This window comes from Anas acuta, chromosome 1 (genome assembly GCF_963932015.1).
Source record: "Anas acuta chromosome 1, bAnaAcu1.1, whole genome shotgun sequence".
NCBI lineage: Eukaryota > Metazoa > Chordata > Aves > Anseriformes > Anatidae > Anas > Anas acuta.
The window spans coordinates 58,696,402-58,722,986 of NC_088979.1; the positions used below are offsets into that span (position 1 = coordinate 58,696,402).

The window sequence follows — 26,585 nt, forward strand, 5'->3', positions numbered from 1 at the left end:
TGGCAAATAGGAAATTGGAGCTGGAGGGTAGAGGGATCTCTACCCTTATCTGTACCTCATCTACATGAAAGCTCACCTTGGAGAGTGTAATGGAGCTTGGTACTTGGGAGTACTTCTCGATTTAGTTGTTTAGGCAGTCTATGAGAACCTGCATGGCTTTGCAGAGGACTTCCAGAACTAGCAATTAGAAAATACTGAGTACGGTTATGTATCTAACATTCTTTCTTTTCTTTTGCATGTCCCTGGGTTGTAGGTAGCCACAAGATCCATCAGCTTGGTATCCAGAGTTCAGAAGCTACTGCTAAAAAGACCTTGTCTACATCTGACTGCTGAAATAGTAGAAAATAAATTAAACCATATTTTCTTAAGTTTATAGGTTTTCAGTGACTTTTCATTTTTTTTCCAATGACTAGAGGGTACCTTGTAGACTCCATGAAGCACTGGTTGAGAAGTAGAACTCCTGTGTCCCACTCAAGTGCTTTCATTCTAAGATACAGACCACTGTTTCTTAGCTCTCTTTCTGATACTCTGAAATTCAGGATTTTTACTGCAAAATAGGCTAAGTTTCTGTAAAGAAACTTAAGTGTGCTTTTTCTTGACCAGATAAATTTAACTATCCTGAAGGTGAAGTGGCAGCTCAACATGAAATTGCTATTATGTACACAGGCCTTGTATTGGCATATATTTTGCTTTAGATGCCTGTGTCCTTGATTGTATCTCATTCTTAGTTTTGTCTACATAGTGCAGTAAATTGGCCTACAGAAATACTGAAACTGTTTTCTCAGAAGGATAAATTAGTCTGGCTGGAGTATCTCCATAATGCAACTATACTAACACTGATAATTTGGATATTTTACTTACAGTTTTCTGGTTCTAGATGAAACTAGTCCATGAAGTATAGAAGTATTGCATTCTATACAAAATTTTTGAGATTGAAATCTACTATAGTTCTAACAGAGCAACTAGAATAATGCCAAATTTTACTGCTTGCAAAGTAGTTATTAGTTTGGTTCATAAACTGCCAAAATGACCATAGCATGTGGACATTTTTGTTATCACTTCTTTTTATTCCAACAATGAATAGTGACCAAAGATATCAGATTTAATGTTTTAATAATGTCTTGGGTTGAATTTTTCATTTAAAATATTTATAGGTAAAAAACACTTCTGTGTCTTGTAAAAGTAGTAGTCACAAACACCAGAGTTACACGAACCAATATTTTTGTTCAGCTCCAACTTTTTTTTTTTTAATCAGTGTTATTTACACTTATTTGCAGTGCATTTAGTGAAAAATGTCAGGTATTGCTTAAAAAGAATACCAATAGGGATGAAAATATTTTAATTCTGATAGTAAACGTTTTACTTGAAGAACAGTTTTATATTAACAAAAAATAATTTCTATGTTAGATGTAGATCTTTCAGTTTTACTTCTAGAAGATAAAATTAGGAAACTCACAGACTGTAATTTATAATTTGTTATTTATATTTTTCCATGGATTGGCTTTAAAATTGACTGAATCAGACCTTGTTCTAGTCAGACTAGAATTGTTGGTATTTTTTAAAATACAATTGTATTCTGTAAATAATAACTGAAGATAATAAATGTTTATTATTTTTTTCACGGTGCTTAACACTCCTGTAGGAATTTATTTAAAAACACTTACTCTTCATTTAAAGATGCTCCACAAAATGGATCTGATTAAAGCCAAAGGAATTGTAATTCTGAGCATTTTAGAAATGTTTGTATGTACAAAAGTCATACCTACATCTCTTCCAATGCTTACTTCTTGTGAGCATGGAGGGAAATAAGATGTTTGGAGACTGGTCGTTGTGAGGAAACAGAGTGTGGGGAAGCTGAAAAAGAAGGTGGAAACAATACTGAATCAAATGTGTAAATCTGCTGAAAGACTTAATGCATATAATATAAAGACTTTTTTTTTTTTTTTTTCCCTGTCAGTTTCTTGTTTGTTCATTTGTTTTGTTGTTTGTTAAATGGAAAGTTGTTTTCCATGCAAGAGGGGATCAGTTTAGAAGATCATCACAAAACTGAGGAAAGGAACTCAGAAAAGGTCTCTTGCTGAAGTGCAGTATTGTTAATTGCCTCTCCCACTATAAAATTCTGGTGTCTGAAAAAAGCTGAAGGAGCTACAAGTAGTGTTTTAATCTGTCTTCAAGCAGTGAGTGCCAGCAAGGATAGAAGACAGCCAGCAGTATGTTTCTTGTTTTTAGACTTTTTTTCTGACACCAGCTGGCACTGAAGCACTTGATGTGTTTAACAGGCAGGAAGGATAGCTATGAAATGGTTTAAAATAAGTTTGCGGAGTACTGAAATCTGTGTTAAAACTAAACATATGAAAGATGTTTCTAAATTTGATAGGAACTGTAGATGAAAAGCAGAGCATTTGTAAGTGTTTAGAGGTTGAACATCCTCAATTTTGAGAGGCTGAATCCCAGGTGATAGGCCAGATTTAACTTCAATCTGGAACAAAAATCTCTAGAAAATGTGCTGCTGAGATACCCAAAATTAACCCTGTGCAAAGCAAGCACAGTTGTATTCCTCGTGGCTCTGGGGACGTAGTTCTAACTTCTAGATCTGCGTTGCTATTTTTTTATTTATTTTATTTTTAAAAATCCTTGCTCACTGCCATTATACAAATATGAAATTTATTCATTAAATTTGTAGGTAGGTAAATTTCCTTGCCTTGTTTTGATGTTTTCAAATATTGTGGAAATTCTGTGTAAATTCACACATAGAGAAGAACCATTTTGTTTAACAGTTTTGGGTACTCGAACACTTTGCTCTGCTGTTACTCTGCATTTCCATTTTGGAAAATAAGTGTGAGAAGGTAGTTCTATAAATAAAATTTGTCTCAAGTAGATAGTACATCTTGGATGTATTCTAGTCTGGTGTTGAGATTATTTTGGTCTTTAATATAATTATCTGCAAACTTTGACCCTTCCACATATGCTAGAGCTCTCAGCTTCTGATATGAGGGAAAATTCAAATTTTCCTTTGAGTAATTTTCATATGAACTGCAAGTGTGCAGGGCACTTATAACACAGCTTCAGGATTGTTTGTTTGGCAGTTCTGTATAGCATATTTATAAACTGAGGTATACATTTGTGCCAAAATAAGAAAGTCTTATGATATGTCCATGGTTCATATCAAGGGTATGTCCAGATTTCTAGCTACACTGGCAGATTTACCTCAGATTTTTCTAAGAATCCTGTCATCAAATGTAGAACTGTCTCTCCACTTTTTGAATGAAAACCTGAGTTTTTTGAAATACAAAGCACAATAAATTTTCATACAGTCTGTAGCCAAAATAAAGAGAATTGTGTAAATGTTGTCAGATAGACCTGAAATGTGTGGAGATTTCATGATGGGTTATACTGAGAAAGAAATCCAACATATTTTGAGAAACATTGGCAATAATAAAAATATTAATGTTTGACTGATTTTTTTGTTTTTGTTTTGCAGTACCTTAAAGCACTGAATCTAACATGCTAATTTGTATAAGCAGTATGTATGAATGCACATCAGCAGGTGCTCGGGTACATATAACTTCTACATGTTATATGTATACAGAGTATATGGAGGAAAAGTTATTTGGTAGTGATGGGTAATTCTGTATTGTCAGCTCATGAGCAAGAGATTTGAAATGTCATATTTCTCACAAAATTCAAAATTAGCATTCACAAACTAAGGAGAATATGAACAATTTTATAATTATGTAGAATAAACTACTTAAAGGCTAATAAGGGCAATTAAGATAATCAGTTGTCAGAATTTATGAGCATTGGTTTTCAAAAGGAAACAATGGGATAGAGTAGTAACAAATGTATTTTTAAAGTGCTTTTGTTGATACTTGATTTTTTTTTTCCTGATTCTTCTTCTAAGTGTGATCTAATTCAAGCTACAGAAAAGACATTTAGACAAAAGACCTTTAAATATCAAGTTGTGGGTAAAGTTCTATGAGATTGCACTGATCTCAGTCTCCTTTGGTGGAAGCATTATGTCATCCCATAAAAACATGACAGTGATTTTGGAAGAAGAATGTTGAAGAGACAATAGGAGAGTTGAAACAATACTTTTATTAACAGAGGGAAAGGAAGAGAATATGCTGGGCATAAAAACATGAAGATAGAAAACTTGACAAATAGAGGGCATTCATATGAAGCTTTAAGTAATAACATTTGGCATAATCATTTTCAGACCTTCAAAGGAAACACTTACAAAAACAGAAGTATCACTTTTGTCAAGGAGGGGAATTTAAACTTTGAATTAACACTGAACTAAACAAGGATAATAGGTGTGAATTGAAACTAATTGGTGTTTCAGATCATTGAGTTGCTTGAAAATAACTGTGGTGAGAACTGTAGAAGTTAAGTCTCTCTTAAATGCCTAATTAAGCACAGTTTTGTCGTGCATGGGAGAGACAAAAATGTTATGTCACTTGCTGCTTTGTACTAAACTGACTGATTTAAATGGACGGTCAGTCAAAAGATTTAGCTTCTGCGTGGTAAAGTTCTCTTTCTGATTAGTTTGGTCTACTGGTCCAGGAAGGGGTAGTGCTCTGAGGCATAGCTATAGGCATACAGATGGGCACACGTATGATCAAAGTTGTTCAGAAAACATTGCATAAATCAGAACAAGCAGGTGGTTGGCACAACTGATGAGCATTTTCAAGTGAGCAATTAATCTGCACGCAGAAGTCCTGTAGCTGAGTATCTAAATCTGTTCACACTCTGTGGTCTGATTTAAGCACACATGTGAGTTAGGTTATGACAAGGACAGAAAATATGAATTTTCCAGTGGAGAAGTTATCCATGAAAAAGCATGAAAGAACCTCCGTTCTACTCCAACCAAACAGGACTAATAGTTAATCTTATGTAAAGCAAATTGGAAAATTTGACAGGTAAGGTCTTCTAATTTCCAACAAGTTATTGAGTTCACTGGCCAAAATCCAACAGGAAAAAAAAAAAAAAAAGTGTAGAATAAATACTGTCTATAGCAGGTGGAGGTAATGCCTTACTATACACAAATGCTGTTTTGTGTTGTGTAACCTGGGGACAATTTAACAGACAATTTAATACTTAGAAAAATCATGGCTTATGCAGAAAAGAACCACGGATAATGAATTGTCTACATCTGAAAATACCACACTAGATCTGAAACACATGTCTTACCACATTGTCTTATGAATTCAAAAGCAGAGGAAGGAAGAGAGATTATTAAATTTAATTTCACTCCCTCATATCACTTTAAAGCAGATGTTTAAAACAAAAAAAAATCTCTTATTTCCAGTATTTATTCTTAAGTATTTTAGTAAAGATATTTTGTCACTCACCACCAAACAAAAAGAGTGGTTCTTATTCGTTTTTTAAGAAAGAAAGCTATTGTAATTCTGTGCATGTAAACCTCTGTTTATTTGTAAAAAAATAAATTAAATGCAAACAAAATGAAGTTCTGTGAGAAGTATGGGTTATGTGTATGTGTGCATGCGTGGCTGCTTGGTTTCAGGGGATGTGGATCTCTGAGGCATCCTTTCCCCAATAGTCTTTTACACTCAATCCCACACAATCAAGTGCTGGTATTTTCATGGGAATAAGTCTTAGCTGAGATGTGAGTTAAACATTTAAGAAGCTGGGAGTCATCTGATGTATTTTTTCAAGACCAGGGAATACAGATTCATTTCTGACACAGTTTAGCTGGTTATAAGTAAAAGGGAAACTTATTAAAGCTTTGAGACTGCTAACATTTTCTACAAATGAATCAGTTGTCTTCACATTTGTACAAAACGGGTAAGGCAAAATTATGTGAATATTCATGTAGGAGCATGCGGTCCAACAGACTTGACTGGAGTACTAGACCCTGAATCACAACATCACCAATACATTACTGCAGTTCAGTGTTTCCAACTTTAAGATGTAAAAGAAGAGGGCCAAGAAACAAGTTTCCTATGCAGCATGTTTTGCTGAGTTCATCCAATTTCATAATTATCAGTAATAGCACTTTTTCTTCCAAGTGATTTATAAATACTGACTAATTTATTCTCACAATTGTCACAACAATCTGGATTTTACTCTTCCAGACTAAAAAATATCATTGAAGATAAGGAAACAGAGTCTGTCATAAATATTAAAGGCTTCATTTCCTTTGTGAAGTCAATCTCAAAATGAGGTTAGACCAGATCTGGGCAGTTTTTATCCAGTAGACATCTAGTCACTAGGCACTTGTTCACTTGCTTTTCTGTGAAGCTGGTTTCTCTAGAACCTTGTTGCCAGCGGGCAGGAAATATAAAAATAATTTATATCTATATCTATATATCTATATCCATATATATATATAAAGAGAGAGAGAGAGAGAGAAAGGTTTCAATTGGAAATTGAGCTGGTTTTGTAAGTTTACCTCAGCTTTGTTCCCATCTTTTCAGGTTAATGCTTTGCTCTGCATCTATTCTGGTGGATGTGTTTAAAGGAAATTAAAATTTATGTTATCCTCTGAAGTGTGACATATGTAAATGTTATCCACAACTTCCCATTCAGGCAAGTGCAAAATAGGTATGCTTTCATTCTCTCCAGTATCACGGAAAAGAAAGATGAAGGGAGTGAATGACATGATGGAGCCATGCTTAGCCCAAGCCCTTGATGCTAATTAGAGGACAGGCAAAGCTGTCCAAGGTGGCTTGGGTTGGAAGGGACCTTAAAGATCACCTGGTTCCAGCCCCCCTGCCATGGGCAGAGATGCTAGTAGATCAGGTCCCCCAAAGCTCCATCCAGCCTGGCTTTGAACACCTCCAGAGATTGGGCATCCACAACTTGTCTGGGTAACCTGTTCCAGTGTCTCATCACCCTCTGAGCAAGAATTTCTTCCTAATAACTATTAAAAATCTCTCCTTGTTTAGTTTAGAACCATTCCCTCTTGTCCTATCACTATCTGCCCATGTAAAAAGCTGATCTTCATCTGACTGAAAGTCTGCAATGAGGTCTCCCCAGTGCTCTCAGCCTTTCTTCATAGGAGAAGCGCTTCAGCCCTCTGATCATCTTTGTAGCCCTCCTCTGGACCCACTCCAACAGGTCCACATCCTGTGCTGGGGGCCCCAGACCTGGATGCAGCACTCCAGGTGGGGCCTCAAAAGGGCAGAGCAGAGGGGGACAATCACCTCCCTCGACCTTCTGGCTACTCCTCTGCTGATGCAGACAGGATGCAGTTGACTTTCTGGGCTGCAAGTGCACACTGCTGGCTCGTGTCAAGTTTTTTGGCCACCAGAACTGCAAGTCCTTTTCTGCAAGGCTGCTCTCAATGAATTCTTCTCCCAGTCTGTACTAATGTCTGAGATTGCCCCAGCCTGGGTGCAGCACCTTGCACTTAGACTTGATGAAACTCATGAGGTACACATGGGCCCACTTCTCAAACTTGTCCAGATCTCATTGGATGGCGGATGGCATCCCTTCCTTCTCTTGTATCAACTGCACCACTCAGCTTGGTGTCATCTGCAGACTTGTTGAGAGTGCACTCAATCCCATTATGTATGTCATTGATGAAGATATTAAATGTCAGACATCCCAGGACACACCCCTGAAATATACCACACATTACTGGCCTCCACCTGGACACAGAGCCATGGATCACCTCTCTGTGTCTGTGGCCATCCACCGATCCATCCTTCAGATCCACATCTCTCCAGTTTATGGATAACGATGTCATGTAGGACCATGTTAAAGGCCTTACAGAAGTCCAAGCAGATGACATCAGTTGGTCTTCCCTTGTCAACTGATGCAGCCACTCAGACATGATTTGCCCATTGTGAAACCATACTGGCTGTCAGATCACGTCGTCTTGCCTTAACTTTGTTTCCAGAAGGATCTGTTCCATGATGTTCCCAGGAACAGAGGTGAGGTTCACTGCTCTGTAGTTCCCTTGGTCTTTCTTTCTATCCTTTCTAACAATGGAAGTGATATTTCCCTTTTTCTGTTCACTGTGGACCTGACTGCCATGACTTTTCAAATATGATGGAGAGAGGCTTGGTAACTCCATCAGACAGTTCCCTCAGGACCCTGGGATGCATGTACCCATAGACTGGTACCTGTTCAGTTTCCTCAGGTGGTCTTGAACCTGCTCCATGCTTACAGTGGGAGGGGCTGTGATTCCGCAGCCCTTGTCTACAGGTTCAGGGACTCAAGAGATGTGGGAAGCCTGACTGGCAGTGAATACTGAGGCAAAGAACTTGCTGAATACCTCAGCTGTCTCTATGTCTGTTGTTACCTTTGTACCTGTTGTGTCCTTACCTGTTGTGTCCTTTCTCATTTATCACAGGGGATACACTCTCATTGGCCTTTCTTTTCTGAGCAATGTACCTGTAGAATTCCTCCTTATTATTCTTTCATTCCTAGCCAAGCTCAGTTATATTTGTGCCATGGCTTTCCTGATCCCATCCCTGCACATCTGGCCAGCATCCCTGTGCTCTTCCCAGGCCACATGCTTCCACGGCCTGTGCATTTCCTTGTGCCACAGTTTGACCAGCAGATCCTTGCTCAGACATGCTGGTTTCCTGCCTTTCCTGCTTGATTTCTTACACATGAGGATGGAGAGCTCTTGTACTCTAAGTATCCTTGAAGAGTCTCTAGCTCAGATCAGCTCCTCTGTCCCTAAGGACTCTGCTCCAGTGATTCTCATCCACTAGTTCTATAAACAGCTCACAGTTCTCCTAAAATTCAGGGTACTGACTTTGCTTCTCTCCAGGCTCGTATTCCTCAAGATCACAAACTCAACCAGAGTGTGGTCCCTGTATCCCAGAATGCCTCCAATCTTAACCACTTTAATGAGTTCATCTGCACTGGTGAGCACCAGGCCCAGTGATGTTTCTCCTTCTGGTTGGTTTGTCTAATACCTGGACCAGGAAGATATCCTCAACACACTCCAGGAGTCTTCTGGATTGCTTACAGCCTGCCTGTAGTTTTCCAGCAGATATATGGGTGGCTGAAATCCTCCATCAGGATGAGAGCCTGAGAGTGTGATGCTTCTTGAAGCTGAAGCAAGAAGACAATGTTATGTTCTCACTTCTCTGAGGCATTTTTTTTTTCCGTTGCCCTCTCCTGCAAGGACATGACTTATACATGTTCCAGTTATGGCTAGCTATCACAATTTAGCCTGTTGATTCGAGTAGGACTACTCAGGGAGAAGACAGTATTTGTAAGCACGGTTGATGATAGTGGATATGAAATGAGTAGCATTCCTTAAAGGTTTTACCTTTTGGTACCAGATCAGCCTAACACTATTTGGTTGGTGAAATGTCATAGAAATCATAGAACTATAGAATCATTAAGGTTGGAAAAGACTTCCAAGATCATTCGGTCCAACCATCCCCCAACACCATGAATAGGGTTTCAAACAAAAATAAGCATTTAAAAGCTTTTTTGCTTTGCAAATATTTCCCAAAATATGCCTTTGCCTGCATACATACCCACATGAATGCAATGGGATTTTTAGCAATCCAATTTCTATTTTGCTTTAATGTTCCTTTAATAATCACAAGAACTTTACCTTTTAAACATTTGACATTTTGCTTAAATTCAAATATTAAATATTAGTGAGATTTTAATCTGAAAAATATGAGTAGTTCTTCTTTAATTTGGTTCCAACCTTGTGTTCACCTTGCAACTATCACATAGAGAAGCTTGAAACGTTATTAGCTGTAATTTGTGACAAGCTTATCTCTGAAGAACATTACATGAAGTCCAAAAATGTGACTTCCTATTGTCCACAGGACAAAGAGTTATACCCATTCACTAGGGCAAGAGATGGGGATGGGTATTAAATAGCAATGTTTCAAGGTTTTATAAAGATACTGTAAAAGATTCAAAACAGCTAAAAATTTGAATGTTTATGGAATTTCTTCAGGATTTTAAAATGGAAGGAGCAATTTAATTGATGGCATGCTAATAAAAATTAGCAGTTTTTAACCTTTCTTCCTGAAAAATGAGATATTTTTAAATAATTGACTGAATTCTCCAGTACCTGCCACCTCTGAGGCATTGTAGGTTATTGTCAAAAGATGACTGGAATACAGAACCACTAAATATTTCATCTTAATGATAATGTATGCTCCAAAAGGTTTGAACTTTATATTAAGCTTTGAATTGACTTTTGATAAAAGACATACTGGATTCTCTCTCTTTCTCTTTCTCTCTCTCTCCCTCTCTTTTCCATTAACTTTGTGCCGGGAGCAGGGGTCAAAAATAGCATTTAAATTCAGACTTTTCTCTGTTTATTACTTGTGAAATGGGGGTATTGGTGGTTTTATTTATTTTTACTATTGTAATTTTTTAAATTTGTCTGGATGGATGAAGTTCAACTAATTAGGTGTGTTTTTAAAGAGATGGAATAAAAGTCAGAAGTGTTCTGAGTCAGTTAAGTGAAATATGTCCATATTCGACTGAAGTCAAATGTAGACATATCATCCCTAACATTGAAAATTTTGTGCTGTACTCAGCTGTGCACCCAGTTGAATACAGCTATGTGCTACATGCATGTATTAGTAAGACAATCTGCATTACACAGTAGTGACACAAGAGCCAAATGTCTATCATGGTAAAATGGGCCGTAGTTCAAGACAGTTTAAAATGTATTTCCTAATTTTCATGATTGGCTACAACACAAAATGAGGTATTTCCTGCATGTCTAGAGTTGTTCCTTCTTTTCTTTATTTTTTAAAGGGATCTCAGAAAAAAAAAAAAAAAAAGTTGTTAACAGTATCAAGTCTCACCAAGTTCTCTTTTAAAAATATTTTATAATCACAGTTTTATTGCCCATAGTTTCTTCCATATATGAAACAACAATTAGTATATCTGCATTAAAAAAAAAAAAGTAACAGAAAAAAAAAAAAACAACAACCCTGGAGGTAATCTTCAGGGCTGCAGGTATATTTCCTGATAATTATTTCTCCTTTACACTTATGCTTTTTATTGTTGAATTTAAGTCTTAAAAAAATACATAGAGTGCTTTACATACTTTGATACATTTTTCAATTTATGAGAAAAAATAACCAAAAACAAAACAAAACACCAGCTCTTCAATAGTCTTGCAATGCAGCAAAAATAGCTTACTGTTCAGATGGTTCTATCATTTGGAAGAATTTCCAAGAATGTGCTTCTACTGTTTCTAAATAAGGGTATCAACACTGTTTTATGGAATTAAGCACTGCATTTTTCCCAAATGAACCTGTTTATTATCAGTATTCAAAAAAACCACCACTATCTTCATGCATTTAACAAGTGACTACTATCCTGTCACTATCCAGTGACTGATTTTTAATTTAGCAGAATTTAAAAACTACAGTCTTTTGCTATATAATCACAAGATTTAAGTGTTAACAAATAATTTTTTCCTTCTTGAGCTGGCCATTTGAAATCTCCTTTTAAGAATGGTCCTGTTCAGAGAAGCAAAATGAGTACAGAGTTTGAAAATAATGACAGCCAAACCATTTGTATGCTCCACGTCATATCTGCTTCTTTTATGGAACCAAAACATGCTTTATGACTGCTGCTTTCTTCAGTTACTTGTATTGTTTTGCAGCAGTAAAATAGAGTAAGATGGTTCCAGTGCATTTTGTGCCTTAACTACAGTTGCAAGCTGTGGTACCACCGCTTGCACTCAAGGTCTTTGAAAAGTCAATTGACAAACAGTATCAATGAGAGGCAAATGCATTCAACTACTCATAGGCATGAAACTGATGAAACAAATAAAACTTGGGATTTACTCCCGCCATCATTAAAGTTGATGTCAAAGTTCTTGCTGTCTGGAGTAGTACAGGACAGCACAGAAAGAGGAAGCTTGAGATCGAAGGATGATGGTCTGTAGGAGGTAAACAGGAAATCTCAGTCATGGAAAGAGAAATGGGGAAAAAAAACGCAGAAAGCACAAAATGTTGTTTGCTTTGCAGTAACTGAATGAAGCTTGGAAGCTACAAATTCTCTTGATCAAGGCAGAGGAAAAAAGAATGGAGAGGATGTCAAAACATATAAACTGCAGCATATCAGTGAATGTGCAGCTGCTGCAATTAAGCTCTTTAAAGGGCATATGTTAATCTGGAAGTTTGAAGTCGTCATAAACTTTTTTTTTTTTTTTTTTTTTTTCCTTCTTGTATTCACAGTGCTGGGCTATGAACATATATAGCACTATGCAAGCAAGTGCATTTTCTCTGTCCCAGTCACTGAAATGAGTGCTGTGGAGTGGTGAATTCCTGCGTTGCCTGTTGTGGGAATAGGGAGCAAGCATCCTGCCTGTTCTCTGTGTGATGGAAGCAGAGCATATCTTGCTGTCACCAGCACAGTGGGAGCTTGGTTCTTTTCCGTATGTCTTAAGAGAAAGAATTTCGTACCACTTCTTTCTGTCTATGCCACATACAATTGCAGAGCAAAGTATGGTATTGCAATAATCACAGTATATTGGTTGGGATATACGTGTATGCATGTTACATTCTAATTACCTTAATAACTTTAACCAAGTCTCTAATTAATGTAAAACATTCAAGAATGCAGTTAAAGCATTACTTTATGATTTTTGTTCAAGTGCACGTGGTAGAAAGGAGATTGGGGAGGAAAACAACTTCAACATTAAATGCTTTAAAAGAATAACTCCTGATCTTCCAAATATTCCTCAGATGTTTTATTACAACTGTTGACAATAGTCTCACTACTTTTCTTGGGGTCATTTGTAAATTTGAAAGTACAACAATGAAGCATAAAGCATCAGGATGAAAAGTAGAAGAAATAAAAATAGTGACCCCTTCTTTCAGTCGTCTGGCAAATACATATTTGCTGTTGGATATACGGAGCACAGCACAAAAGTCTCTCATGAGAACTTTGTGCAAGGAAATGCACCGTGTCTGTCACTAAAGGGAAAAAAGAAACATGTCATCACTCCAAGTGGTATTGATTAAAACAATAAGGATTTCCTGGTGCCAACAGTTGAAACAACTGTGTGAAAAGTAGTGAAGAGGTATTACCTTATTGTTGCAGCTTTCTCAGGAAAATTCCAAATAAACTGAAGGATTCCTGTCAATATTTGTACAAGGAAACATGCTGCGGCCTGATTCTGAGGCACTTCACACACATGCACACACATGCATGTGCACGCGCCCCCCCCCGTGTGCAAAATTCTTGAAAAACTTTATTACAGCAAGATTAAAAAAAAAAAAAGACACACTCAGAGTTTGGTGCACTCTTTCTCATGCTAATATTTCCTACATTGATCTCTTATTGTTGGTATTTGATCTACATTTCTCCCAGCTCAAGTCAATGGAAGGCACAGCTGCTGAAACCACGTATTTTGTGGGCAGCATGCCTTTGTGCTCTGCAGCTGTGGAGTTCTCATGTCCACAATAGCAAGCCTGAGCACACTAAATTAGGAAAGATTATTGTTTCATTTATTGACTACACAAGTTTAAAACAGCAAGTATATCATTTGTTTCATGTTGTATTTGTTAGGGTCATTTTCACCAAAAGCTGGACACATGGTCACAAATATAGGGCAGCTGTACTTCCAGCCACCCCAGCAGGAAGAAAATTACAAACATTATTGAAATGAAATTGAATGGTTGGTTGCTTTCAGGAGGCTCAGCCTCCCACCTGCCTTCTCCCAGCCATCCATTCGTGAAGACTTGCTGCAAGGTTTCCTTCATCTTTCTGCCTCCCAGTTCCTTCCCAATAAAGCATTTATCCTACTGTACAATTCATTTTAAGCAAATCTAGTTTCACAGTGGAAGAGAAGACAAGCAAGTTCAGTTTTTGACCTCAGTTCTCTTAAAGCTTCTTCATGGAATGATCTACAGAAAAAGAAAGGCAGTAATTTTAGCTGGAAGCAAATACCATATTGGAGTAACAAAAAAAGGAGGGAAAAGAGAGACAAAAATCTATTTAACACTTTAGGATATAATGGTATTTGAATAATATATTTTTCTGCCATTTATTCAGTTATGAAGGAACTCAGTGAATAATAATAGCTGCTGTCAAAGATATTTATATTTAAGAAGGTCTTTATGTAAAATCATTTTTTTTTTTTTATCAGGAATGATTTTTCTCCAGGAGAATTCTGCCATCTCCTAGCAACCGATATGGCTATCTTTTTTAACAGACGCTGCAGTAACAATGGGCGCCTAACCTTTATATGGAAGCATTTGCACATGTACAATCAGAACACTTATGAATTCAAACCCAGTTGTTAAAGTGCTCCAAGGGAGACACTAGTTACCACTTTATCTACTATGCATCTCATCTACCCAAGATTTTATAATGGCAGCCATTTGAGTTGTAGCTGAGTACCTCCCAATGAGCTTCCAAACTAGATCTGCAAATGACTCACATCTTAACTTTCCTCTCTGTTCTCTCTCAGGAAATGAGTGGAATCATTTAGCTGCTTAGGTTTTATTCCCTTCTCTTTCATTCTGGTTGTGTCACTCCACTTGCAAAGCAGTAGTATCACTTAAGTTTGTCAGCTAAAGGTTTCTTTAGATTTATAAGCATGAACAAAGACCTGTATCTGCAAATGGATAATTACTTTTTGAGGTATGTAACTAAATTAAGTACCTCTGGCTAAGGGTAGGCTCTTTCTCTGCTTGGATGTTTAGACATTTTGAGCCACACAGATTCAGAAGATTTTGAAGAGGGGAAAAATCATACTAACTATAGCATACTCATCTGCTTTGGTGATTCAGACTTGCATGCCTGAGGACTTGCTGTGGATCATGAACACCACATACCACCAGGAATGAGTTCTGTGATAAAAAAGCGGGCAACCATGCAAAAAAACTCTTGTGTGTGATACCCCAGGAATTGTGGAAACTAGCTTGCAGTAGCTCAGAGCTCCCCAGGATGTCTCAGCTACTGCCCAAAGGCTGTTTTGAAACATGTTTCAGTGAAGGGCCCTCCAAATTTCTTCTGCTTCATAGAAAGAAATCGAAACAACCATTGGCCTAGAAAGAAGGAAAGAAGGAAAGAAGGAAAGAAGGAAAGAAGGAAAGAAGGAAAGAAGGAAAGAAGGAAGGAAGGAAGGAAGGAAGGAAGGAAGGAAGGAAGGAAGGAAGGAAGGAAGGAAGGAAGGAAGGAAGGAAGGAAGGAAGGAAGGAAGGAAGGAAAGAAGGAAGGAAGGAAGAAGGAATCTTTGGAACATGTACCTGATACATGGCCTCTGTTCCTGATCCTGTGGCTGATATTCTATACTTTCTTTAAACAAAATACAGGAAGAGTGTGAACAGCAAACACATTGCTGATGATAGGAGAAAATGAAACAAAAAGTCATGTCATTCCTTTCAACAGCATCATTATAGTGGTAATTTCTTGTCTGTCTACCCCAGTGGGTAAAGTGGACCCAAATCAGAAAGAAAATGAAGAACAATAAAATAAAATCTTCCCTTAAAAACTCTTCTATCAATTAAGTACAGCTAAGCATTGAACTAGAAAAAAAACAACAAACTAAACCAAACAAACAACAAAAATCAAAACCTGTAGCTCAGTTTTCCTATTTAGCAAATATGTAGGAAGCTATGACAAATCTACAGGTGTGATGACAGACTCTTTATTAATCTTCAACATTCATCTCTGATCCCAGTTTATCCTCCTCAATTCTGCTATTGCTTCCATTCGAAAGTGATCTTTCAAATTCATAGCCTGAAAAAAAGTACTTTTTTTTTTTTTTTCCATCTCTTTTGTGGTTGAGCAAAAATTTGATTGAAAACAAAGTCATCTTATGTATGCATTTTTTGGTAAAACTGCAAAAAAATGAAAACTGCAAAATCTTGATGCCATGGAATTCATTAAACATTCTCTGATAGTCTGATGCATGTCCTTGGAGTGCTTAACTACAAACCCTTAATTTTGTTCTACTAAGAGAATTAATCAATATTAGATGAATTCCATTCACTACATAAGTTATTGAATTATTTGTGGTGGATAATTTACTTAGAAAAAGCATTTGACAAATTTAGTTTCTTTTTCTGTTTATGGAATATCAGTGATAATAGACCTCTGTTTTATAAGGGCATGAGATAAGAAGGGATGTCCTGGGTAATGGGGAACAGCTAGGGAGCATCTAGAACTTCCTGGGTACCAGCTGCCTGCTGTTGCTGACAGCCACATTGTATAATTCCTTTTACAAACTTATAAAGTTATATCTTAGAAGTAGTTAAGCTGCTATCTTGTATCTCTGGCAATTAGAACCCTTCTTTAATTTTCCAGTGTAACCTTACACAAGACTATTTTTTGATCATTCTTGGATGAACTTTGTTTATTTCAACTGTTCTAGTTCTTTGTCTTCCCTAGTGTATACTTGTTTCCTAGCATCTGGTTTGGTTTGCAAGCCTCATCTAAATCTTGCTTCTATTCCCTGGACCATCCTAGGAACTTTTTTTTTTTTTTTTTTTGGTATCTATACCGATTTCTTACTTTTATTATTATTGGACATAATTCAGTTGTTTTTTTCTAATTTCAGAAACCAGTCTTAAGCAGTTTGTAAGAATTAAATAATCAACATTCAGTGTTGATTGGTCTAAAGTATGGTTTTTACTCATAATCTTACTCTAAACTTACTTTTTTTTTTTTTTTTTTTTAATTGTAGCTCACTTAATCTGAGTCAAACTAATAATAAAAGGATAGAAAATGTCACTTTGGTTTCACTTTTGAAGGTTTCTTTCAGAGTTACTTGCCGAATTACCAGACAAATAAAATTAGATTATTTTAGAACCATTTAAAGTATTTTTCTGGGCCATACATAGCTTGCCTAGGGATATTACACTAGAAATCATCCTGTTTACTATAAATTTATTATTGGTGATGATTCAAAATATTTACAGTCTACCTTTCTATGTCTAGCCTGCTCTATGTCTATTAATCCATCCTTCCTTTCAATCTTTCTGCATGGTCCTCTTCTTACCTCTTCTTACCTGCTATGAAATTGCCAGATGACAATGGCTGGACGAATCATTCCTGACTGATTTTTTTTTTTTCTTCTTATAAAGTTAACCTCATTTCCCTGTTACTTGTATGTGTAGCAAGTCTCTAATTAGCTGTTTCCTATTCAGACATCCCACGTGTCTCTACTTGATTTCAATTTCAGTGAGTAAAGCATCTTGCAATAAATCAGGAAAGATCTGTGAAGAGGAAATTTGTTTTCTAGTGGGTATGTTGTCATTGGCAGATCACAAACTAAGGTATGTATTGAACATATAAGGTCGAAGGGGATAAGGTTGCCTACTGAGCTGCAAATACGAAGTAAAGACCTAACTAATTAAGACAGAAAGCGAGGCAGAAATCAGTTGTACAACACTTCTTGGATCTCTGACTTGGTACAGATGTTGTCTGTGTTCTTTCTCTAGATGTTTGCTATAGTTGCTTGCTGAACCAAGTTAGATTTTGTGTATTTTATCAAAAAGGCAAAAGTGAGGAGATAATTAGCTCAGCTTTTCTTTTGTAATGTAACAACGTCCTACATATTACCAGTGAGCAGGAAAGCTTTTGATGAAGTAAAAGATGCAATTTTATGAAAAATATTTTGCCATTAAGTGTGAGAGGTTAGACTCTAAACGTGAGAAAATTGTTCCCTTTTTCCTGCTGAAAGCAAAGCAAGAGCTGATCCACCTCTCCCTAGCTTGGAAAACTGCTGTGCTGGAGCTTGCTTTCATTGTTGGCTGATGTACTGAGAGCTCCCCCTCCTGTTTCATCTTACTTTTAAGTGCATGCAGAAATCACACTTCAAAATCACAATTTTCTGATGTCATCCATTTTTTTTCTGCACTATGATATACCAGCATAGAGAATACTTTTTACTGCCAAGTAAGTATATTTCCACAATCTTAAGTATAAGTGTAACTTCTAACAGAATGGAGAGAAGAAGATCCTGCCCAAAACTTTTATATACAGTCCCATTTTCCCAACCCCTGATTTTGGGATTATGGCATTGATTTTCCTTTTTCTCAGTTTTCTACCTGTAAGGTGAGGACCATAATATTTCCTATGCTAAGCAATTTACAGAAAAGTTGGGAATTTTATTTGTACAATTTCTCATGTATTTTCAGATTAAAAAAAATAATAAAAAATCTTGGATAATCAGATTTAAGAAATATCACCAGCTTAGATTCAAGGTGGGACACAATGGAACCCAAGGAAAAGTAATTACGACATAGCATTAGTAGTTCATTGCTCTCAGGCAAGAGGAGCTGAAGGCAGTTGAGGAGGAGCAGGTTATAACTTTGAGTGAGAAGGGTATCAAAAGGGGTTGTATCCAAGCACTTTTCACTTATTACTACATCTGTAGTACAGAAATTGAGTGATATCTTCTGGGGTCTGGCAGTAGATTTGCAGTTCCACCATTTACCAGCCACTCATGTCTGAGCAGAAATGACCATGGAGCAATTTTGAGCCTACAGACTGCGTGTTGTCCAGAGGAGGGCCACGAAGATGATCGGAGGGCTGGAGAACCTCTCCTATGAAGAAACGCTGAGAGATCTGGGGATGGTTGGCTTGGAGAAGAGAAGTCTCTGGGGAGACCACATTGCAGCCTTTCACTACATAAAGAGGGGTTATGAAAAAAACAGAGTGACTTTTTACTTGTGCAGACAATGACAGGACAAGGGGGAATGGTTTTAAACTAAAAGAAGGAAAATTTAAATTGGATGTTAGGAGGAAATTCTTCACTCAGTGGATGGTGAGGCACTGGAACAGGTTGCCCGGAGAAGCTGTGGATGCCTCATCCCTGGAGATGTTCAAGACCAGACTGGACAAGGCTGTGGGCAACCTGGCCTGGTGGGAGGCATGCCAGCCCATAGCAGGGGGTTTGGAACTAGTTGATCTTTAAGGTTGCTTCCAACACAAACCAAAACTATGATTCTTTGACATTTTCATGAAGCTTGTTATCGGTATCACATAGGCTTCTAATTCAGAAAGAACCATAGCTGATGGTGTGCATCATCTTTAATGATTTGATTTCAATTAATGAACGACTTCAAGGAGCCTCAAAAGTTGCTAATGGAGAAGAATTCCTAGCAATCATATGATTAATTTTTATTTTCCTTCAAGCAAAAGAGACTAGAGGACAGAAGATTCTAGAAACAACCTGCTGGCAAAGTTAAGTGATCAAAGAAACAGATGCTTGCTTTTGTGGAACATTGCTCACTTTTGTGTAAGAAATCAGGGTTACATAGTTTGAATGTCAATATATGGAAAATCATGATTATATATCTGTCTGCAGACATACGTAACATTCACATTACTTGTGTTAAGATAGCATAGGAGTTTACAAAAACTTAAAGTGTTTTATCCAATGGAGAAGAATATTATATCTCTTTGTGATGTATAAAAAGATTGCAAAATGAAAAGCAGTGACTTCTGAGGTACCAGTGCTTATGACAGTTACATTTTGGTTATACAGACAAAATAAAGCTCCAACCATGAGTTAATGCAACATTTAGAAATTATCTTTTAAAGTTAGGTTGTTATAATATATATATATATATATCTCTACCATTTGATATGTCATTTCACCATTTCTTCTTTCTTGCTTTTTGTATTTTTTTTGAGTGTGTTATTTCATAAAGTTCCCTTTCTCTCTGCTTTTCACTTTCCTCTACACCCTCCCTCCAGATTTGTCTTCTGAATCAAACACTTCTCTTCTGTTTTCTCACAGTAAACACATTTATCCAAAGAAAATGGAAAAGAGGCAGGAGGGAAGATGCTATAGTCACAAAATCTTCCCTTTGTGTAAGGTGTTGAAGAAAATGCATAAGAAGGAATTTCCAATAAATGTGACTGAGGTTGTTTTGGACTGTCTTATGTCTTATTTTTCAATGGTCCTTGCAATTCTTTTTTCACTGATGAAGTTCTTCTGGAAAAGTACACAATTAGTTCCTCATCATATGTGAGAAGAACTGTTTTTGTAAGATTCCTCCCCTCCTCCCCCACTGAATTCATGAGAAAGACAAGGAAATAAGAAAATTTTTCATTATGTCTGAGGATTTTAGACATAAGTAAATATTTTAAAGAAATCTATATGAACAAGAAGTCTTCCCATCTGAGGGACTGGCCTTCCATAATCTTCTTTGCATTTATGAATTCATGTAGAGCAAAGGAGTCAAGAGCTTCTTCCTTTTCAATGGAAGGCTTCTTCCAGAATCATTCTTCCTTTTGCTTTTTTTTTTTTTTTTTCTATATTCTTTTTTTTTTCCTTTTTCTATTTTCCTTTTTTATTTTTTTCCTTTTTCCTTCCCTCCCATCCCCCCCCCCTTTTTTTTTTTCCTTTTTTCTTTTCTTTACAGGCTCTAATTTTCCTGTTTAACCCTGCTTTACTCTCTTTTGTAGTCCTGCAAGCGATAGAGACAGCCTTTGGAAAGTTCTGGGAACCAGAGGCTTGCAAAAAAAAAAGTTTTGGTGACATGAGAACTCAGCAAGTCAGAGTCTGAGAACTGAGACCAGGCGCCTGAGAAAGAAACATCGATGTCTGGAAGGAAGCAGGGCCTCAGGAAGGATACAGTGAGTCTGGGACTTGCAAAGTGCATTGTGTCTTAGAACTGCTGGTGAGATATTTCATTGCTTTAGAACTTTGTTTCAGTTTTGTCTACAGAAAGGAAGATCATACTTTGTTTGCTTTAGTTCTCACACATCAGGCTTGATATTCCATGTGAGCTTTTTTGGAGTTAAGACCTGAAGATGCCAGTGCATCCCGGGTGCTGGGGACCTTAAAGACTCAGACGCTTAAAAGTGAATGGGTCTACTTTGAAACAACCCTACTTAATGATAATTTCAGTAGTGAATCACATAGAAAAAGGTGTTTACATCCTCTGGATTGCCTTGCTTTTGGGTATGTTTCCCAGAGGTGCTTGCACATTAAATACTCTCCTTCTGTTACATAAATCACCTTTTCCTACAACTCCACAAGCACTGCAGGTTCACACGTAAAACAGTGTTTCTGGAGCCCACTGCTGTAAGATTGCATAATCATTCATGCAGCTTATTCATCAGAGAGAGGAGAATGAGGCTACTTTGCTGCTGTTGTGTGTAGAATATGCAGAAAAGCAATGGTTAAATAACAGCAGTAGCAGCCAATGAAGCACCTGGATTTGGCTAGCTACACAAATGGACAAAAAGGATTTTCTTCCTACTTCTTCATTAACATAAGTGATTATGTGTTGTCTCTGCTGATCACTACATACAGATTATAGATAAATCAGGGCAGAAAACTGTGAGAAGAAGGTAAGAGACTGTGTGAAACAGATGGAGAAGTACATTGGAAGGTAGCTTTGGGACGATGAGAAAGAGGAAAGGGAAAGAGTGAGATCATTGCCCTGGAGATTAAAGAGCAATTCAAGACCTCTTCCTATCAGTGAGGATTAGGATGGCAGGGGAATGCTCTTATAGGTTGCTTATACGTTGCTATTTATTTGTCTGGATTTTTGTTTGTTTATTTGTTTGTTTGAATATATAATAGTCAATAATCTTTTGTAGAGAATAGGCAATAAACATCTATGGCTTTAAAAACCAGAACACAGGCGAACTAACACTGACTTTTTTTTTTCACCTTTGTGATTTTTTTAAAGACAAATCACTAGAAATGTTGGCCCTGACTGCCGATTCACAGCTTCTGACTGCATGATTATTGATAGGAATTCCAGTATGATGGACCAGCCACAGCTGTATTTCACAGGGTATGGTAGCAGTACTCACTGACTCAATAATTTATTTAATCAACAGTGTCATTTATTTCATAAAAATATAATATTTGTAACATGTATTTGCACAAATTTTACAAGAAATACTTTATTCTTAGTCTTACAGTTAGTTACTCCAAAAGTACATTTAGTTATTTCAAAAGCATCTCAAGCCACTTTCAGCAATCTCAAGACAAAATGGATTGCAAAACAAACTCCATGTGTTACTCAGGCTGAAACTTGGTATCTGAGTGTAATGAATAAGCATATTAAGGTAGTTCAGTTAATATTTGACTACTCTCTCTGCTGTTTTACCATAACTATTTTTGTTGTCACATGTTGCTGTACATCTGGGTAGACATGTATTATTGTAAAAATAAAAGCTACACTTTAAAATCTCTAAAATAAGCACCTAAAATAGAAAATGTTAAGCACTTATGTACTGCATTTTCAATTCTTAATGCATTTCCTAGTGAAATTAAAAGATTGAACAGCTTTATAAATATATTTCATGGCATTCTCATATTATGGGAACAATATATTCTTAAGCACTCCCTGCATCTAAAATTTGTCTCGATGTGGCCCATTTATTTTAATTTAGGTCTGTCAGTGAAAAAAAAAAAAAAAGAAGTAATTAAACTTGTAACTAGCATGGAGAAACGTTTTGCGTTCTAACACTAGCTTGATACCCAGTAGTTTCTTTATATTTCTTTCAGTTGTCAGATCAAAGTCTCTCAAGTACTATAACTCAGCCATGCTTTGATTAATTACTTCACACAATGAATTTGCAAATTATATTTCTGAAGTGATTTATGTACTTTTTAGCTTCAATCAACCCTCTTTCCCCCCTTTTTTTTTCCTTCCCTTCTCCGATTTTTATTCACTAATGTAGTCAATCCACACCTTGGAAAAATATTTTTGAAAAATAACTGATGTTATTTTATGCTTAACAAATTGGTATAAACAGAGGTTCCCAGTAGAGAGCAAAGACTTACTTGAAGAGTTCCATTGAATAGAACTATAAGTATCACTTAATCTGCTGTCACCCACCAACAGTCCTAGTCAGGTCCTGAGCCTCGCTGCTTTGCACAAATACATGAAGTCCCTCTCTAAAAATTCCCAGCTACAGGTTTTATCTAGGCTGAGGTTTTGTTCCAGACAGGGCTACTGGAATACCTGGGCTAAGGCAACATTAAAGATGCATGTTCAAAACAAATATATGGTTACTGTAGTTAGACATTGGTAAATAATATACAGGGAAGTAATAACATGTCTGCAGCAGTGATGTGCTTGTTTGGGCAAATTTTAGTGTTTACATTTGTGGTTTCATTATGCAGTTTCACATAACATACTGTTAGTCATGCTTGATCCCTCTGCATTACATAGTGGTATCTAATATCCATTTAGAGATATTGCGCTTATAGATATAAATTTCCATTCTGTCCATACAATTTGATCTGACAAGACTCTGAAGGAGTGTTATGAGTTTTCTTTTTTTTCTCTCTACCTGTATATGATCTCATTAGCTATGAGTGTTTGAACAGAGCACCCATTCACACCCTTTAGAAATCATTTTGATTTCTTTTTTCTTTTTAATTTAGAGATGAACTGGACAAGGACATGTGAGTGGAGGTAAAGGACCTGTATTGGCATCTGGTTTAGAGACATGACTAGAATACTGTCCCAAATCTTCTTGTTCCTTCTCACATCTACAATTTGCTTTGCCCATCTGTATGAGGAACCATATAGAGTGCATCTTCACTGTTAAATGGGCTGAGGTCTTGAACTATGAATTCACTCCCTGGCTTCCTTTTGAAATACACTAACAGCTCTCTGTGGGACAAAACCCAGCTATGGTTCTGGGGGATCGCACATTCTGAAGGCTCCTCATGACAGGAAAAATAAATGAGGTTTCAGTAAATTTGGTTCTTTGGCACTTGTGGCAAGCTTTTTGCTCTAGAATAACCCCAACGCCTTCACATCATGTCCCAGAATGTGCAATGACTTCCTTATTATGTGACATATAACTGCTCTGCTAGTGGACTTCAGAGGTGATCTCACATTTTGTACACATTGAACTAGGAAAAACAAACAAACAAACAAAAACACAATAACCCATAAAAATTTGCACATTAAAAAATGGAGGCACCTGACATGCAGGGTGGATGAAGCTACTCTCTGCTCTCTGCTCTAAACACGGGCAGCCAAGTAATGGATATGAAAGCACTCTGCAGCGACTGACACAGAAGTGAATGATCATTCCCTAGGACAGATGCATTGAGCCATATAGATATAACACAGTCAGATAAAGATATGTAGACCAACTCATGTCTCCAGTAACAGCTGGTAGTGGAGGCTGGATGTAACAGGTATGCATTTGAATTAAATTTAGAATGATACCTGTATACCTTTCCTATCCTAGCTTGATTGTGCTTTCTACCTTCAATTTTAAAAAATCTCATTAGTTCTGGACCTGATCCTGGATGTTGGTAGACACAGATCTATTTCTATTTGCCAGGAAATATTTTTCAGATAAATTTTCCTGATCTTTCTGAAACTGTGCTCTTGCAAAATTTTTTGTAAGAGTTTCAGCAGACTTTATGTCTCCTATACAAAATTGTTTCTTATAATGTTCACACTTTTGCTACTGAAATGCTAATTTCACCTAAACAAACAAACAAGCTTGGAATTAATTAATGTGAGCAGTACTTGTATACAAATTCACTTTACAGACTGCTTAATTTGGTCACTAAAACTTAGGCAGGGGAATTGTAGTTTCTTTAGTTTGTCTTGCCATTGCCAAAGCAGTGTTCATGGAATTTTTCAAACTTTATTTAGATATTAAAATGAGCACAGACTGTGTGCAGTTGTAAAATGTCATTGTAAGCTGGGGCATAGTGTTGCCTCCACCTTTTAAAAAGCAAGTTCAGCTGATTCAGACTGAACGTCCATGGTCATAAAAAGGAGTCTACCAGTGCAGTATGTTTTCCCATGACTCTCTCTAAGGATACAAAAAGTATGGATCAAAGTCATAAGGTTGTTTCCTACTGCTAGGCTCCAAATCAACAAGCAAGAATGTCAACAAGCTGAGTGCCAGCTTTGCATGAAATAACAGTCATGGGAGAGATCCTAATGATATGGATAGGATAATTTTTATTGAGGGTGCAGGGATATCAATGTCTCTTTTGTATTGAAGCAGGAAATTCAAGTGTAATGTTCTTTAGCCATGTAACAAATATATAAAAAGATTACTGTTATTGTAGAATAAATCAAAATAAATAATACATTCCTGCAAGGACCTTACACTTCTTAAACTAGGATTTATTCTACCTGAGTTTGTTTTTCACCATGTTCATATGTATCTGCAATGATCTTTGTAAAGGATCTGTTAGGACACATGATATATACTTCCTTCTAAATATAAATGAAAAAGTTCAAAAGTAATTATTTCTTTGTACCTATTATTACCTGTGTGTATGGATTCAGATTTTCCCCTGTTGCTTGTTAAATATTGTCAAATCTACCTAAACTTATTTTATTTTACCATTGTAGTATTTCCATTAGCCTGGTAAACATTTTGCAGTTGTTTATAGTTTAGCATTTAATTTATGCTGTTGTTCCCTTTCAGTTTTCAAGTTGTTTCTTAATAAAGGAAATTAACAAGTTAAAAAGTAAAGAAAGTATTAAAACAAAAACAATGCACTAACCTCCTGAAATCTGTGTATGTAATACCTAGTGATATTTGAACTAGAAAAATAAATGAATAGTGACAGAAAAAAAACATTGATAGGGCCTATCACATTATAGAGTAAAGAATTATTGTAGTATGTATTGACATTGGAAATGATATTAAGACCCGGATTCCAAGAACATCCATGTCCTCAGTTTTACCAGTTACAGTCCTTTTCCTGCAAATGAAGTGTTAGGTCAGCTTTTACACATCTTTGTATGACTCATGACCATAGCAGGTAACATTAAATAACTGATTCCTTGATGGTAAGGACGTCTTTTAATAATTTTCAACATGCAAAATTAAGCTCTTGCATAAGTCTTCTCCAAACTTCAATGTGTTAAACCCAAATTAGAGCTAGCCATCTCTAACATATGAAAATCTGTTGAATTAATAGATTTTTGTCATGCTCAATGAAATCGAATTTCTTATCTTCCCATCAGAAGAAAGTCAAATAGGATGTTTATTTTCCTAGATTTCTTTGTCTCTCTCTCTCTTTTTTTTATTTTTTCCTCCTTTGTTTTTCTTAAATTTTTTAAATAAAAGTAGGTATTATGTCTTTTGAAACATCACCTAAAATAGTTGTGAGGGAGAGACAAGTTAAAACAGTTTCTTTTTTTTTGGTGTGGCCTTCTTTCTTTCCCTGTCACTTTCCCTGCACTCTTTTCCTCAGGTATCAATACCTGATTGTCTGTAGAAGCAAATCATCAGGCTGGGGAAAGAAAAGCAGTTCCTTTATTACAATAGGAGGATCCAAACAAGAAGTGCTTTCCACACAGTGCCAGCACAACTATGAAATCTGATGTGTGTGGGAACTCATCCATTTTTACACACAAGGACTGTCAACTGCTTTAAATTAGTACAGTGCTGCTGAATGGTTCTGTGCTGATTTAGACAAGCTAAGGATTTGGTCATCTTTACTTGAAAGAAAAAACTGACTTCAAATTCAAAATACGAGCAGACACCAATTTGTGCTGAACATGTTTTTCATAAGGAGTTTCCAAAATCATGGAGAAAGGTTTGTTGGCTGTTCCCACACTCCTAAGTGCACTTGAATGCCAGCAGAAAAAAAAACTCAAGCTGTGTCTGAGGAAGCAACTTACTGACAAAGCAACTCTTCTCTGAAGGACCAGAAAAAATAACCCTGAAACATCTGGTTT

General features: G+C 36.6%; 1 long non-coding RNA gene across 2 annotated transcripts in view; it reads left to right on the forward strand.

The window, feature by feature from the left end:
* LOC137854599 (uncharacterized) overlaps positions 1-25,301 on the forward strand; it is a 56,275-nt gene extending 30,974 nt beyond the window's left edge. The window contains exons 2-4 of one of the 2 annotated variants that reach the window (XR_011095288.1): positions 20,350-20,564; positions 21,585-21,692; positions 23,297-25,301. This is a non-coding gene — a long non-coding RNA (uncharacterized lncRNA). The remainder of the gene's footprint in view (positions 1-20,349; positions 20,565-21,584; positions 21,693-23,296) is intronic. The other variant, XR_011095293.1, reaches the window with a different exon arrangement.
* The last annotated feature ends 1,284 nt before the right edge of the window (positions 25,302-26,585 follow it).